The sequence below is a fragment of the Peromyscus leucopus genome, chromosome 5, assembly GCF_004664715.2.
Source record: "Peromyscus leucopus breed LL Stock chromosome 5, UCI_PerLeu_2.1, whole genome shotgun sequence".
NCBI lineage: Eukaryota > Metazoa > Chordata > Mammalia > Rodentia > Cricetidae > Peromyscus > Peromyscus leucopus.
In genome coordinates this window covers 88615692-88631649 of record NC_051067.1, presented here as the reverse complement: position 1 = coordinate 88631649, position 15958 = coordinate 88615692, and the positions used below count along the sequence as shown (strand labels likewise).

The following is a 15958-nucleotide window of genomic DNA, read 5'->3' as shown; positions in this document are numbered from 1 at the left end:
TATATCAGCCGTGATGTAGTATTTTGCTCCATAGTGATAATGGTCTAGGTTTTTTCTCAGAGCAGTGGTCAGATAATAATAATCAAATATTTTGAATATATGTAGTGCTTTCATCTGAAAACTGAAATCATACATGTCCTAATTCTTTACAACTTTCATTTTACATCTATAAGCAGAAAGTTGAAGAATTTTCATTCCAAAACTCAGGAACATAGTAGATATTCAATATTTATTTGTTGACTATTTATTAAATTTGAAATGTAAATGACATGAATTTTTATATATCTCCCATTTGGCTTGTTCGATAAGAAAGAACTCACTATTTGCCATCGAAGTTTGCCATGGATGGCATTCCTGTGATGGAGTCAAATGACAGGAACCATCACGACTCTACCTCCTCTTATCATATTGAAGATTAATTGCTTATCAAGGCACTTTCAGACATTAGTCTGTAGATAGGTTGTTTCAATATTTCTACAAGGGTGGACTGGGCTTCGTTTTCACAAAGTGAAATGGAAATTAAAGCAATTGCAGATTTCCAAGTAAGCCTGCCATCTAATGAAATCCAGATGAGCTGTGAAATTGAACCTGGTCACTGGGAGAATAAATGGCTCCAGATGCCCTTCCCTGAGCCATTTTAAATGCAGAGGACTCCAATTTATGGAACGTGTTCTCCTCTTGAATTGTCCCAATCCAGCACCAAAGCTACTCAATATTACCACTTTATGACTTAGAATGTGGGCCCCGATTTAAACCAAATAGTGATCTAGACAGAAGAGGCTTGACTTGACAGTATTCTAATCTGTTTTATTTTTCTGAGTAGCTAGAGCAGAAATCATACTTAGGAAAATACATTTTATTTTAACAGATCCAAAAATCTCCCTTTTAATGTTTTGAAAACAAAAATCCTCATTCTTCTCCCTTTTGGCTTCAATCTACAGTGTTGATTATCATTATTCACCCAGATAAAATTTATCTCTTCCTGTTTATTTGGCTTCTTGTTTGGTTTATAAGGGTAATGTTTTGTTTGTTTGTTTGTTTGTTTATCCTTTCTCACCTCATCAGTATACCACTCTTTGTGGTGTCATTTCAGCTTCGAATATTTCATGGCATTTTGTATTTGAAAATATTTTGCATTTTTATTCTATTTGTATGTTCTCTCATTCCCACAAATCTCCTTAAAGTCTTGAGTAACAGAAGGCAAGAGACAAAAAGATGGAAAGTGAGATGGAACCAAGCTAATGACCATTTTGTTTTAGAGCGTTGATGTGGGTTTAATAATTAAGGTGTCTGCGGGGCAAATTCTCCTGGAAGGGAATAAGGAAGTGCTGTTGATTCCTACTTCATAAACGTCTAGGGTGCAGAGACTGTCTATGTGAATTAAGTGCCCAGGTCTGCACACCTTTTGACACTAATGACATGCGATGAGTTAGGGCTCATTTTCCTGTTGTTGTGACTATGTCTTCATGACTTCCTGAGAAAGATGGATAGCTGTTTGTCCGTGTCAGTAAACAGAGGAGGGCACTTGAGATGAAAGTTCGTCCGAATTACCATAATCTCATAATAAAAAAAATAGAGATCTGGGAACCACAGTCCAGAGGTTAGCTTGGTAAGTGAGTTGTACACTATAGAAAGGGGACTACTGGGGAAGGGAGGGGCATGGACAGTTATTGTTCCTAGTATCAGTATAGCAAAAAACGTCTTTCTGTGATAATTCCAGCTCTTTTAGTGATCTTAAAATGATTCAAATGTAGGCTACTGTTGTTCTGTTGGGAATCTAAATGAATTGGTTATCTTTGCTTAAATTTTGCATGTGTGTGTGTGTGTGTGTGTGTGTGTGTGTGTGTGCGCGTGTGTGTGTGTCATTGTCACTTGGTTTACATTCCTTTACATTCCTGATCTGGCAGGAACAGTCAGCAACTTAAGAAACCTTTGTGGAAGAAGGAAGTGTCAAGTTGCTATTCCTGTAGTTGGTCCCCATTAGCTGCAAGAGAGGGGGTATTTTATAAAGTATGAATGAAATTGATTTATAGCCATTATTAGAAAAGATAGGCAAAGTCTGCTGACTATTAAATGGTGATGTCATGAAAGCACCAAAGTGCCACTGCTAATAAATGTTGTGAAATTCAGTTTGTGAATTAGCAACAGTCACATCCAATGGGCTAGAAATGCTGTATTAATATTAATGGTAACATTGTGTTGTATTTACATAGTATCTTGCTATTTTTAAGGTACACTCACATTATATTGCTTTGGAGCCTCCCCTCCCTCAGACAAAAGAATGAAGGATGTTATTCCTTGCTGTTTGTAGAGACAAAGGGTCAAAAACATTAAATAGTCTGACCAAATTTACAAGCAGTTAGTGGCTGAGCTATCAAAAGCAGCAAATAGTTGAATTTTGTTAGCATTTCAGTTGATGAGAAAGTATATAAATCAGATTGTAGGGCAGATAAAAAGGACATTAAAGGCATTTTGGGTGACTTGGAGTTCTTGGTCACTTTTTTCTGACAGAGTAGCCAGTAGTTCTGCCTGTAGAATTCATTATTAAAAACACAGGCAAAACTCCCATTTCCAAGTTTTGTGAAAGGCCAATTTATATTAGTGTGATTTATTATAAACTCTCAGGATTTTTTTTAAAGCTTTCACAGCTATGGGAATTTATGTGAACTTAGAAGCAAAAGATATTCTGATTATCCATTAGATAAATGTTCTGTTCCTGGCTCTTCCTCCATCTCCAGAACATCAATATCTTCTTCATCATAAAACAGGACAGGCTACAAATTCTAGTCGGCATTGGGATCCCTGTCGACTTCACCAGGCAGCTTACCACTTTACCAGTTCTTGTTCAGCTGCTTGTATTGCGAAGTGTCCTCTTGGTTTCAGAGTGATAAACTAGAACCATAGTTTGTTTCACATCAGTTCCGATGCTGGTAATATTCAAATGCCCTCTCATGTGTCTGCACTGAAAGTATGCAAAGGCAATCCTTCATATTGGCAGTGATAATTCTGATAACAGAACTGAGGCATGGGTGACACTTTACAGAGTTAGGTAAAATATCCAGACTTGTATGTGGCATACTTTAAGACACTAGCCATTCTGTTTTGCATTTTCTCTACTAGTAAAAGGGATTTTACAAAATTTTGATGATCAGCATTCAGTTATAAAAGTGTTTTTATAGAGCCTTTGGAATGAGGCCACTATCTATTCTAGCTTTAAAAACACCCACATAAGTAACATTCCATAAACATTCCATTCTGTATTGGTGCTTGCTTTTTATTCGTAATTAAAATGATCTGAAATCAAAATGAGAGTAATAAATAAAGCTCACTTTCAGAGATTCAGGCTGGAAGCTAGCCAGTTTGGGTGGCTTACATGATGTAGGGATCATTAGAGATCTGGTCTACTTTTGACGCCATGAATTAATCATAGCCACAGAGATCAGATTACAGCTAAATCTCACAGAATTAAATGTGCTTGCAGGTTGTAGTTTGAAAACAAAATACTCCTTATAGGCTCATGTGTTGGGACATTTGGTCCCCAGCTGGTAACACTGCTTTGGAAAGCTGGAGAAGCTTATGAAGTGGGGCCTTTCTGGAGGAAATAGGTTACTGAGGGACAGGCCTTGAGGTTTTTACTACAACAACCCTTTGTTCTCTCTCTTTGCCTCTGGGCTGCTGATGCAGTGTGGCCAACAGCCCCTTCCCTCTTCTTCGGCTGCCATGCCTTCTGCCATGGGCTGCATCCCTCAAGCTGTAAACCAAAGCAAACCCATCCTCCGTTAGATTGCATTTGGTGTTGCTCACATCGATGAGAAAAGTAACATGCAATACAATACATTACCACTGTATTCTTCAATCTCCATGGAACACAAGTAATTCCAGTACAACTATGTAAGGTTATTATCATTCATATTCTGATAGACTTAAAAAATAGAACGTAAAGGGACTGTACAGAGACAAAGCTTTCCATAACTAACAACATGAAATCCAGCTGTCAGCCAATGCCTGAGGTCTACAACCCAGTCCTGGGAGAGAGCACCTGTCCTTCAGAGAGACAGATAATCTCGTGTTCATTATTTCATTCATCTCCAAAGCTCCACATAGTGAGTGTGCTCCTTCATCATTCTCTGAGATCCTCAGGAAAAATATATGTGCCTCTCTGTACTTTATCCGTGAGCCTGAGAGAGCAGCTTTCACAGTAATGTGCCTTAATGCTTTGTTTGGGTTCTCCTTTTGCACACATGCATGGCCTGGCTATTAAAGCTGTATCAGTCAGTGTCCCAACAGGAAACAGATGGCACTTGCAAATGAGCATAATTCCAGGAGAGTTTATTTACGAAGGGACTGTTTGCAAGCGGAAGCTCAGAGAATGCAATAGCATGACTTGGGAATTGTAGAACCATCAGCACTCCCGGGCTCAAAAGGAAGAGTTCCCAGGAAACACAGAGACAGAACTGAGCAGAGGGTGTCTGAACAAGGCACACAGCCTGTCAGAAGGCTCCTGGCAGGAAGGAAGACAGGGTAGCCTGCATCTCAACCTCAAGCTCCCTCCTGGGTGTTCTGTTCTTATGTCATGGTCTTTACTGGTCATACACCTTAGGAAAGTGGAGCAGAAGAAATTCCTTTGGTAGAGTCCAGGGCTTGGCCTCCAGGCACCAATGTCAAAACAGAGAAGGGCAGGCCAGGGATCTGGTGAGGCACATGGAAGACTGGGTCTTTTGAACACTACTTCCAGGGTGTGGGAATTAGAGCCTGGAAGTGCGTGGAGTTCTTCATGCTGAGTGAAGCCGCTAGTGCTTGGTGTTTATGAGGAACTTAGGCTTCAACAAACTTGTGGTGTTGAATCTGAAAGGAAGAAAAGATCCAGCTTACTCATTAGCCTGGGCTGTATGCCGAGGTGAACAGTGAGACTTCCATTGAGATTTCCATACACAATCTACCTTATTCTCTTTGTGAGTTGCCTTTAATTGCAAACTGCTAGAGAAATTGGAAAGTTAGTCTCTCATGTGGCACTAATCAACTGGATTTTAAAAAACTAATTTGTTGGATGTTGGTTAAGACTTCAGTGGTGAGGTTTCGTGGGAGAGAAACTTTCAGACACATGAAAAGCCAAAAAGCATTTACAAAGACAATTCTGAGCCAATGTGGCTTAAGCCAGATGTGTAAGTACTGATGGATCACTGCTAGTACAGAGAATCGGGGAGGATGATATTGGACACATTTTCAAGAAGTGACCCTTTAAAGGTATAAAATGAGTGGCCCATTGTTGTTTGTCATTGTTTGTTCATTTGTATTGCTTTATCATGAATGTGCTCAACCCCAAATTTCTGGGTCAGGTGGAAAAGGCACCACGGGGGTCAAAAGAAGAGGAATGAGGAATGCTTTATAACAAATAAAAGCTACAAAGGACAAAGAGACATTGATAAATAACACATGTCCAAGACCCGTATAAGTGAGCACAGGCAAGTCAACCAACCGTGGGAAGAGAGAGCAGGAGACTTAAGCCCACAGGTCACAAAAGGGAAATCTCAAATGCCAATAAACACGCAGCAACCAGCCTCATTAAAACTACAGTGAGGGCCAAAACAAATTCTAACCATTTCCAGAACAGATCAAGCCCTGAAACTTTCACATTACTGGGGGTTCATGAAGGCATCCAGGGTGATAAACCATGTGAGTCCAGTTGCAGGTGTGATGGCTAGAGATATGTAGCAGTTACTGATTTGAGTCTGTGCATTGGAATGTGATTTACACACGGTCATCGGACCCATGCAGAAGAATTTCATAACAGCATGTTATTTTTATTGCAACCCAATAATACAGTGAAATGAACCAAATATCTACTGAGAGTAATAGGGATAGAACACTGTATATGTATAGTCACAGAAAAAAAAAAAAAAAAACAACCTAACATCTGGCAATAAAAAGAAACCTTAGGCCGGGCGGTGGTGGCGCATGCCTTTAATCCCAGCACTCGGGAGGCAGAACCAGGCGTATCTCTGTGAGTTCGAGGCCAGCCTGGGCTACCAAGTGAGTTCCAGGAAAGGCGCAAAGCTACACAGAGAAACCCTGTCTCAAAAAACCAAAAAAAAAAAAAAAAAAAAAAAAAAAAAGAAACCTTAGCAGTAAGGAATAATGTAAGTAACTTTCAAAAGATGTAAGAATAAGAGAATATGTACAGGATTTATGTGGTTTCAGCTAGACATGAAAGTAAGCAGGAGACATGGACACAGTAGCCTCTGGCATACTCTTTCATGATAATACTTTAAGGAAAAGAAAGGAAAGCTGTGCACAGGACGTGATTGTCTCGGCAGAGGCAGAAGTCATATGGGAGAAAGGCTTTGACGGGTTACTGGCCAAGCTGTATTATTTTTCCCCAGGTAGTAGTTTCACTATGTTGATAAGTCACAGTCATTTAACTGCATCTAAACAATTACGCAGTTTTCTGTCCCATAAATATATATCAAATACTTTAAAAGTCATTGATTCTCCTGTTCACATCCTGTAGGTTCACCATTAATTCTGCCTGTCTTGCAGGAATGTAGTGGCATTGTTTTTATATCACAGATTTCATTCTAGTGTTGGAGAGTTTAGGATATCAGACACTTACAGGATTAGTGAATACATGATTATTGTCCATTCAGCTTGTAGCACTGTCTCTTTGGTACATGGAGAGTGAATTTCTCAAGAGCTTAATGGATCCAGTGGGTTCTGAGGGGTAAAACCTACAGCTATTGTTAGTGACCAAACTGCAGAGTTTGCTCCGTGACATGTGTCGGCACACAGTGGGTCTGCAGGAAGGCTCAGTGGGTAAAGGAAGTCAGACTGCTGGCTGGAGTTCAATAGCTGGAACTTCTGAAGAACATGCAAAGACAGAAGGAGAAAACCAGCTCTACAGATCTGGCCACTAAACACAAGCACACAACAGGCACATCCTTGCCTCCATGCACACACATGGACACACACACACATACAAAATTACATACATTCTCACATACTACACACACATACACATGCAGACACACATATAGGCACATACAAACACATACACACAAAAAATCCCTACAGTCACACATACACACCACACATGCAAGCTTATACACACATACACAAAACAGACATGTACACACACACACATACACACACAGCACACTGTATCAGAAGTTAGGAAAGAAAGAATCCTTTGTCCCATACAAATGTTAGGTAGCTGTTCACTAGATTTTTTTTCTTACTTAATAAAGATAACAGGAGTCATGAGGATGTTCCCATGGAAATGGTCGAATGCCTTTCTTTTTATAACTTCTCCTGCTGCTTTGGGAGTTTGCAGATCCTCAGAAAGACATACGCTCTCCTGCATTCTTTCCCAGGAAGCTGCCTGAATTTTAAGCACTATTCTTGGGAGGTATTACAGCACAAAACTCTAACTGGGCAGCTTGTGTTTGTTAAATGTATAGTAACTCCTTAAATTGTTTTAGTGTAGTATTTAAAGACATATAATTAAGAAAATCTGCATTTCATGAGAGTATTTCCCTAACATATCTTAATAAATTCCTATACTCCTAAAAAAGATAATATTTTTGTAAATATTATAGAATTAAAAAAAGAAAATGAAAAGGCAATATATACAATGGAAGAAAATATTTGGTGTGTGTGTGTGTGTTTGTGTGTGTGTGTGTGTGTGTGTGTAACAGGGAGTTAATAGGCAAAATATGTAAGAAATGTGTAAAGGAAAAGACATAACTTAATAGCACAAAACAAGTAATCTAATCTAGAAATGGACAGAGGGTGCTGGCAGGATGGTTCATAGGGTGAAGATCTTGCTGACTGACTGAGCTCAGTATTCAGGACTCATGGTGTAAAGAACCAACTCCTACAAATTGCTCTCTGACTTCCACTCAGGTGTTCATACGTGTGAACACATGCACACACTCACACATGTAAAGTTAACTATTTTTTTAAAAGATTCAAACTGACATCTCTGCAAGGATGATTGCAGAAGGAAAAGGTGTTCAACTTCACTAGTCATAAAAGAATGCACACAAAACCAGAGGACAGATCTATTCATACCTGTAAAAGTGTTTATTTTCAGAAAGACAGGGAAACAAATGTTGGTGGAGATACAGGGAAGGAACATAAACACACCATTGCTGGGAGGAATTTAACATGGGTAAGCCTTAAGGGATATATATATATATATACACACACATACATATACATACACACACATATACACACATACACATACTATAATGTATATACATACACATACAATATATATTTGTATACATTAAAATAAATCAGGCAGAGGGAGACTGGATGATCTCACTTACCTGTGCAATCTCTAAACATCAAATTCATAGAACAGACAGAAGAAATACAGAGTGGTCATTGCAGGCAGGAGAAGAAGTGGGGAAATGTTGGCCTAAGGCACAAATGTTCAGTTATAAGACTGTTGTGAGGGTCTCAAGTGCAGTGTAGTGACTACAACTAACAATTCTAGACTGTTTATTTGAACTTATTAGGAGAGCAGATCTCAGCTGTCCATGAAGAAATCTATCTGGGAGGTGACTAAAAGGGTAATGAGCTTGTCATCATCATTTCAGAATCCGTGCATACCCAAACATCATGTTGTACACAGCATATGTATTCATCAGTCCATATTGTCAAGGGTACATCAACAAAGCCTAGGTAAACAAAGGCAGAAAAAAGATCAGTGCTGTAAATGCAGTATGTATAAAAGTAAACCAAAAAAAAAAAAAAAAGAAAAATATGTTATCGGTCATAAAGACAAGATGATGCAATCAACTTCTACAGTTGACTTTTATGATGTTTAAACCTTACTATGATGGAGTACCCTGAATATTTTAAACATATGTCTTACTAAATACTCTGTTATGTTTCCATCTTCCTGACTTCCACAATACAGATAAGATAGAAAGGGGTGATCCATTTGTTTAGCAAACTCCTCCATTTTGAATGAATGAGTCCTTTATTCCAGGCTTTCTCAGACTTCCATGTACTTAAGGACCACCCTGCAACACACAGAATATAATGCTGTAATCCAACCAACATGACACCAAAGGAGTCTACATTTCTAACAAGTTTCCAGGTAATTCCGGGATTGTCACCCACAGACTTCACTTAGATTAGTGAGACTAGAGGGGACAGACCTGTGACACTTGCTAACCAGAGCAGGCACACTTGGCATGTCCCTGCTCAGCACCGGTGCTCAGGATGCACGTGGATGGCTTCTTTGAAACCTCCAGGTTTTATGTTTTTCAGGTTACCTTGCGAGTCTATGCCTGTGGCTTTAAAAGGTACTAAATGAAAAACAGAGTAGAAAAGAAAACATTGAGTCTAGACACAATTTTGTTCTTGAGAAGAAGAAATTGCAGGGTTGAATTCCTTCCCTGGCCCTGTCTAGTCTTTATAACCATTTGCTCATAAATATCTGTCTGTCCACAGGTGCACTGTCCTACTGTCACTTGGGTTTTCACGACAAAGCAATCCTGTTTTTTCTCTTTCTCTTTCGTCACCAGATTCATGTTATTCCTCTTTAGTCAAGGTAGCTGTTCATTTCCCAAAGTTTATTGAGGATCAGTTTAGCTTCTTTTCAAATTAGCATTTAGTACTTTTCTCTCCCCTTGTTCTTTTCATGAAGATCGGTATTCCACGAAGGCTACTGATTTAACAATCCTTACAAAAGCTGTTCTAGATGCTTGCTGACAGTTAACCCCTTCTGTTTTATTTCAAGAAAAGCCAAAAATAAAGGGTCTCATTATGGGTTATAAATGTTCTTCCTCTATCTTCAATAAAATAATTTAATGTCCCCAAAACATGGTAACAAAGCAAAACTTGTCATACTATAGAGCTTGAGTGAGACAAAACGATGCAATTATACTAATATAAAGAAGCCAAAGAACTTACCGTTTCTTCTGGAGGTGATATTATTAGTATGGTCAATATACTAAAAAAACTAAAGCAAAATAAAACCCTCTTCTTAATTGTAAAACATTTTAAAATTCCTTAATGGGAGGTTTTCTATGGGTTGACTTTTACCTAGAAACTATGAACCATTACAGACTGGCAGAGTCTGGGCTTTTTCGGGGACCTTGAGTGAGATTACTTTTCTAAACACGGGTATAGAACGTGATCTGTGGTCTACAAAGCTCGCAGTTAGATACTCCAAAGATAGAGAAAATTTTGAAGCATCCAGTACTTACTGCCAGGGCACTTAACACTGACCCTAGGGCCCAGATATGTCATGAGACCAGTTCTAGTGAGCCAGATTCCTGTAGTGTGTGTGTGTCTTTCCCATGACCAAAGTTTCCATTGGTTTTCAAAGATTTTTTTCAATTAGGAATCTGTTTGAGCAGATAGCTCTGGGTTCTGGCTAGACATCTAGACTCTACTGACTCTTAATTAAAATTACTGGTTTCAGAGACATGATCTTATCTTGTAACACATAAGATGAAAGGGTTATACATGAAAATGTAGTTGCATGCTAATTTTTTTCTTGTTAAAGCCTGTGGTAGCTGTAGCCAGTCTCGTAATACACCAGAATCTCAAGGGATGGGTCCCACAGACATCTCCATCACTGGACCTCAGTGATCCTATATTAGGTGTTAGAATCTGTTTGTCATAGCCCCAGAGAGCCGGTCACTCCCATCCCTACCCAGCCTATAGTTGGTAATCTCAAGTCAATAGTATGGTATCTAGTTGAGAAGTTTATGCCACAGATAGCTCAGAGTATTCCACCCCTAGCTTCTGAGAGTCAACAGTTAAACATTTACTGCATACCATTGTTCTTAAAAAAACAAAAACATTTGGGAGCTACACTCTTATGAGAAATCGTCTCTCCCTTTCCCAGCAGTGGTCAGTCTCAGGTAACTCCATGGCTTGGGGTGAGATTGTTTGCCCAACTCCTCTCCCCTACCTGGGATTTGGTCTGCTTGGGCTGTCCAGTGCACAGGATTTGTACCGGTGTCACAGCTTCTCGGAGTTTGGACGTGGCAGCTTCCTTGTGGTCATCTGCTGCCTCAGGGGCTTACAGTCTTTGGAAGCTGGGGAGAAGGGGTAAATGTGATCAAAACATCTTGTTTAAAACTTTCAAAGAACTGAGCCTCAAGGTAGCAGACGATACTCCTGCCATCACCTCCTCAGAGACAATGGCTGTGCCTCTCACCTATGCTGGCAAGCCCGCAGGGATGCCAAGGACTACAGCTTTGACTTCGGAAAACGTGGTTTGAAAACGAGACCGAGAATGGATTGGAATTTACCAGCTCAGGCTCCTCCATCAAAGAGGAGACCATCAAAGTGAGTGGCAGCCTGGAAACCAAGTACAGATGGACCGAGTACTGCCAGGTATTTACAGAGAAGTGGAACACAGACAGTGCCTTGGGCACTGAGGTCACCGTGGAAGACCATCCCCATATGCACTGAAGCTGACCTTTGATTCGTCCTTCTTACTTAAGAGGGGAGGGAGGAATGCTAAACCAAGACAGTACCTGCGCTGTGATGTGAACTTTGACGCGCCTGGGCCCTTTGTCCCAGGAGACCTGGAGCTTGGCTATGAGGGCTGGCTGGCTATCAGATAAATTTTGAGACCTTGAAGTCCTGAGTGACCCAAAGCAACTTCATAATTGACTACAAGATGGACAAATTCCAGGTTCATACCAATGTGAACGACCAGAGTTTGAAGGCTCCCATTTACCAGAAGGCAAACAAGAAGTTAGAGATTGCTTTCAGTCTCTCCTGGATATCAGGAAACAGTAACACTCACTTTGGAATAGCAGCCAAGTATTAGGTCAGCCTTGATGCCTGATCGGCTTAGGGTACACTCACACCATAAAGCCAGATATCAAACTGATGATGCCAGCTCTGTTCAATGGCAAGAACATCAGTGCTGGTGGCCACAAGTCTGGTCTAGGACTTGAATTTAAAGCAGAAATGAACATTGTACAATCATTCATTTTAAACTGTTCTGAAGTATAGCTACCTTCAGAATTTAGGGTACCATTTAATGTTGTATGTTGGAGATGCAAGAACTGATAAATACCACCTTAGATCTCTTGGTTAGGGATGGCTCAGCTTTAAAGTGCTACTCTTTGGGATGTACAGAAGAAACTCCAGTCTAGAAAAGGTCCTTTTAGCTGTAGATATGGGTTGGGGAGGATCCCCTCTAGATGGCAGGCTGCAAATGGAAGCTGGGAATGTGCTGGCCCTTTGTAAACCTGTATGAGTCCACACATGAAACTGTGGCTTCCTGAGCATTGAGTCTTGGCATCCTAACGCTCACTGCTGAGAAGCGTGTACACACCTGTGTGAAAGGGACTTTGCAGACAGATCCCCTTGCCCTGTTCCCATCTCTACCTCATCAGTTACCTGGTTTACACCAAAAGTAGTCTTCAGGATGTGGCTAGCTATTTCTTTTGTGCCATTTTAGGGTGGAGAGGTTGGGTATGATTCAGGACTTAATTCTTAATTCCTTGTGTTGTGGTGTGGTTTTCTTTTCTTTCCTCCTCCTCCTCCTCATCCTCCTCCTCCTCTCCTCTTCTTTTTAGTTCCCTTGATTCCCATTGCAGCAGAGTATGAAATCTCCAGGATCTCTAGCCCTGAGCTGGGCAGTTGACTGCAGTCACCATGACAACATGAGGGGTCTAACCTGGCTTCTGTTACAGCTTCACCACTCATGTTTTCAGCACTTTAATGGGTTCAGTGTAGCCTTCTCCGACAGTATGTAGTTTTCTCTTTTGTGTAGAATCAGCTTCTCCGCTTCAAATGCTGCAATTAACATTACTGAAAATAAAACCTGAATAAAATATTGAAACCTCAAAAATTAAAACTTTCAAAGTACTAGTGAAAACAAAATGAAACAGACTATTAAAACAGGGAAAGGAAAGGGAAAGCCAGTTTGGATTAAATCCCTTGCTCTCTGTGGCTTCATCTACCCTGTGAGAGTGAGGAACATCATTAGGTGAGATGTTTTAGTTTCTTCTTGACTGCATCATAGGGAAATTCACCTTAGGAAATGACAGAGATAAAAAGCATATCTGTGTCAAGATGAGTTTGTGACAATATTTCTTATTTCTCTTATGAGTGGACATTGCTTAGTACAGTGGATTTTAGAATTCTCTAAGATGCCTGAACCCATTATCTACAGTTCGTCAGCTCGAACATTGAGTTTAAACTTAACTCAAGCACAAAGAGAACCATGACAGAGATCCTCTGATGCTTAAGCTTTTGATTTCAAATGTAGTTTCTTTGAGATAGTAAAATCCTTAAGCACATGAGAAGATACACTTTATAAAATTTTATGGTTTGAATGTACAGGTCTATGTTGGGCATTTGATAAATGCAGTTCACTGAAATTGATCTGCTTTGTAGAATATTCCTTTGTGTGCGTGTGTGTGTGCACGTGCGTGCGTGCGTGCGTGTGGTGTGTGTGGTGTGTGTGTGTGTTGCTTTGTAAAACATGGAGGAAACTGCTCAGTAGACAAAGAAAGAATCATGTCACAGGGCTAATGCTTTAAGGCAGATGAAGCATGCCTCCTTACTTTAATGACAAATCTAGATACAGGTACAATCAGGCACACTGCTGTGCCCACACATTTTCACCGAGTCCTGTTGATAGGACTCTTGTTACTAGAAAGAGGAGTTCCTTTTAAACCTGTGGGCTCTGTCCTTTCCTTCTGTGTCCTTCCACATGTGTGACCACTGGCCAGTGGCCCGTCTTTGAGCCCTTGCTAGCTGATATGGTCCCCATGCAGAAAGAAGCAACAGACATTTGCTGTTCAGCACTGCTGTAGGTTCCTGCCCGAATGCACATGTCCTTCCACTGACACACTCATTACAGGCTCCCACAGGTAATTGTAATGGTATGATTGTCTCAGTGCATATACTTTTTTTGTAGAACCTCATTCTCTAGGTTACATTCTTCTAACTATTCCTATATTTCAAGAGCTGTGCTATTGTTTAATAGCTGCAATATAAATAGGCTATGAACAACTTATCAATCATTATTTAGTGCTAAAATTACTAAAATAATGATTAACCCACAAATATGTTTGTGACCCTTGAGCATTATTTTCCTCAAGGATGAATGCAATCACACTCAAGGGAATTTTCACGAGTGTGTTGCTTTCTGTCAATACCAATGTGCTTTGTATAAATAAATATTTGAAAACAAGTGACTTAAGGGAATCCAATGATGAGTTCCCTCAAACTTGCATGCCTAGCTTGGTCCTGACTCTAGAAAAAGGGGAATCGCTATCCTCCAACTCCCATTTGTAAATGGCTCCTGTCTCGTCTTCCATTGCTGACCTCTGGCCATCTGTTCTCCACAGACTGGATGCTATTTTTGAAGCATGGAAAAAGTCACACCATTTCTTGGCTCAGAACCCTACCAGAGTTTCCTATGGCAATTACAGGAGGAAGCGGTGTTACTGGAGTCCTGCCTTTCTTTGACCTTGCTTCTCACTTCTTACCTCTTCTTCTCTCTGAATTGTCAGTCTCTCTGGCTTCAGAGCCTCTGCACTTACTGTTTCCTTGGCCTGGTGAGATGCTATTCTTTCTGAGTTCCCACTGAGTTGGGTTTTCTCATTAGCAATGACTTAAAGTCAGAATCAGAGCAACCTCGCTTCACTAGAGCTGGTGACATAACTTCAGTTAGTTACAATTCAGAGCACAACGCTGATTCACTATTATACACACTTTCCCTGTTTTGATGTTTTCCATCTCTTCCCGATGTTCAAATGTGATCCCTGAAGAGATTTCTTGTTCACAACTATGTTGCCTTTCCTCAACATGAACGAAGACACTAGAGGCAAAGAGAGCAGCCAAGGCCAGGGAAGCATTGTGGCACAGGGCAGCCTAGGATATTAGGTACCTGGGGTATTACGTGCCTGTGACAAATATCCATCCACTTCTGACAAAGACTTGGTGAGATTGACCCAAAACTGAAGCCCACTTTCACCAGTATTTCTGATTTCAGACACTTTAGGATCTTAAAAATTCTTGAAAGTCTTGGGCACTTTTGTTTACATGTATTGTGCTAGCCATGGACATTTCCCTTATTAGAAATCAAAGCTCAGAAACTTTCAAAGTCCAGATTTGTATAAAGTCACAAACAATCTATTGTAAGTTAAGTTAAACGTAATTTTGAGTCTTGTTATGAGAAATCAAAACCTGTCTAAGAAGGTAGTACTATTTTATATTCATAAATCTCTTTAAGTTCTGATCAACAAGGAAAGACAATGTGTGTTCTGTGTGTAATTTTTTGTGGTATTATCGGCCATACAATCTTTGGAATACTCTACTGTGTCCTGGGCGAAGGATGAGAATTTAAAAGGAGACTATTACCCAAGCATCATTATGGACCACATTGGAGAACTGCAGACCTGTGGTTTGGATAAGAGCTGCAGGGACGAGCTAGAAAGATAGTTCAGCTGTAAAGGCTAGGCTCACAACCAAAATGTCAAGAATTGCAGGTCCATGGTATACTGTCACTTTCTACATGATCGCAGGCCTAAGCATTGGCTTAGGAAATAGCAAATTTATGTTGAAATGCTAATCTCTCCACTCATCACTCATATGTCTTGGTGGAAAAGCTACTTTGATTTTTGTCTATTGTAAGATGAAAGTTAAAGTTGGAGCCTCATTTTTTCTCCCAACACATATTTGAAACAAAAAGCTATGAAGGAAAATTCGGTGCTTAGAGTGATCTAAAAATTTAAATCAGTGAGGACAAAGACCCTGGTATAAGCATATTTAAAAAATCTATAGGTAATTCAAATCAGGACCTGTGTTGAGACTTATTAACCAAAGTATTAGAGGCTTTGGTAAAATTTCCATGGGGAAGGAATCTATTGCGATAGTAGAATCCACATACTGGAACCACCATCTCCTTTTTGCCTGGAAAGGAAGGCAATACCTGTTGAATAGATGCATTGGCCATTAC

At 40.1% G+C, this 15958-nt stretch overlaps 1 protein-coding gene and 1 pseudogene across 8 annotated transcripts in view; both read left to right on the top strand.

The window, feature by feature from the left end:
• The window catches only part of Inpp4b (inositol polyphosphate-4-phosphatase type II B), a 726443-nt gene that overhangs the window by 455846 nt on the left and 254639 nt on the right, over positions 1–15958 (top strand). The window lies entirely within an intron of this gene.
• Positions 10895–12466, top strand: LOC114701660 (annotated as a pseudogene).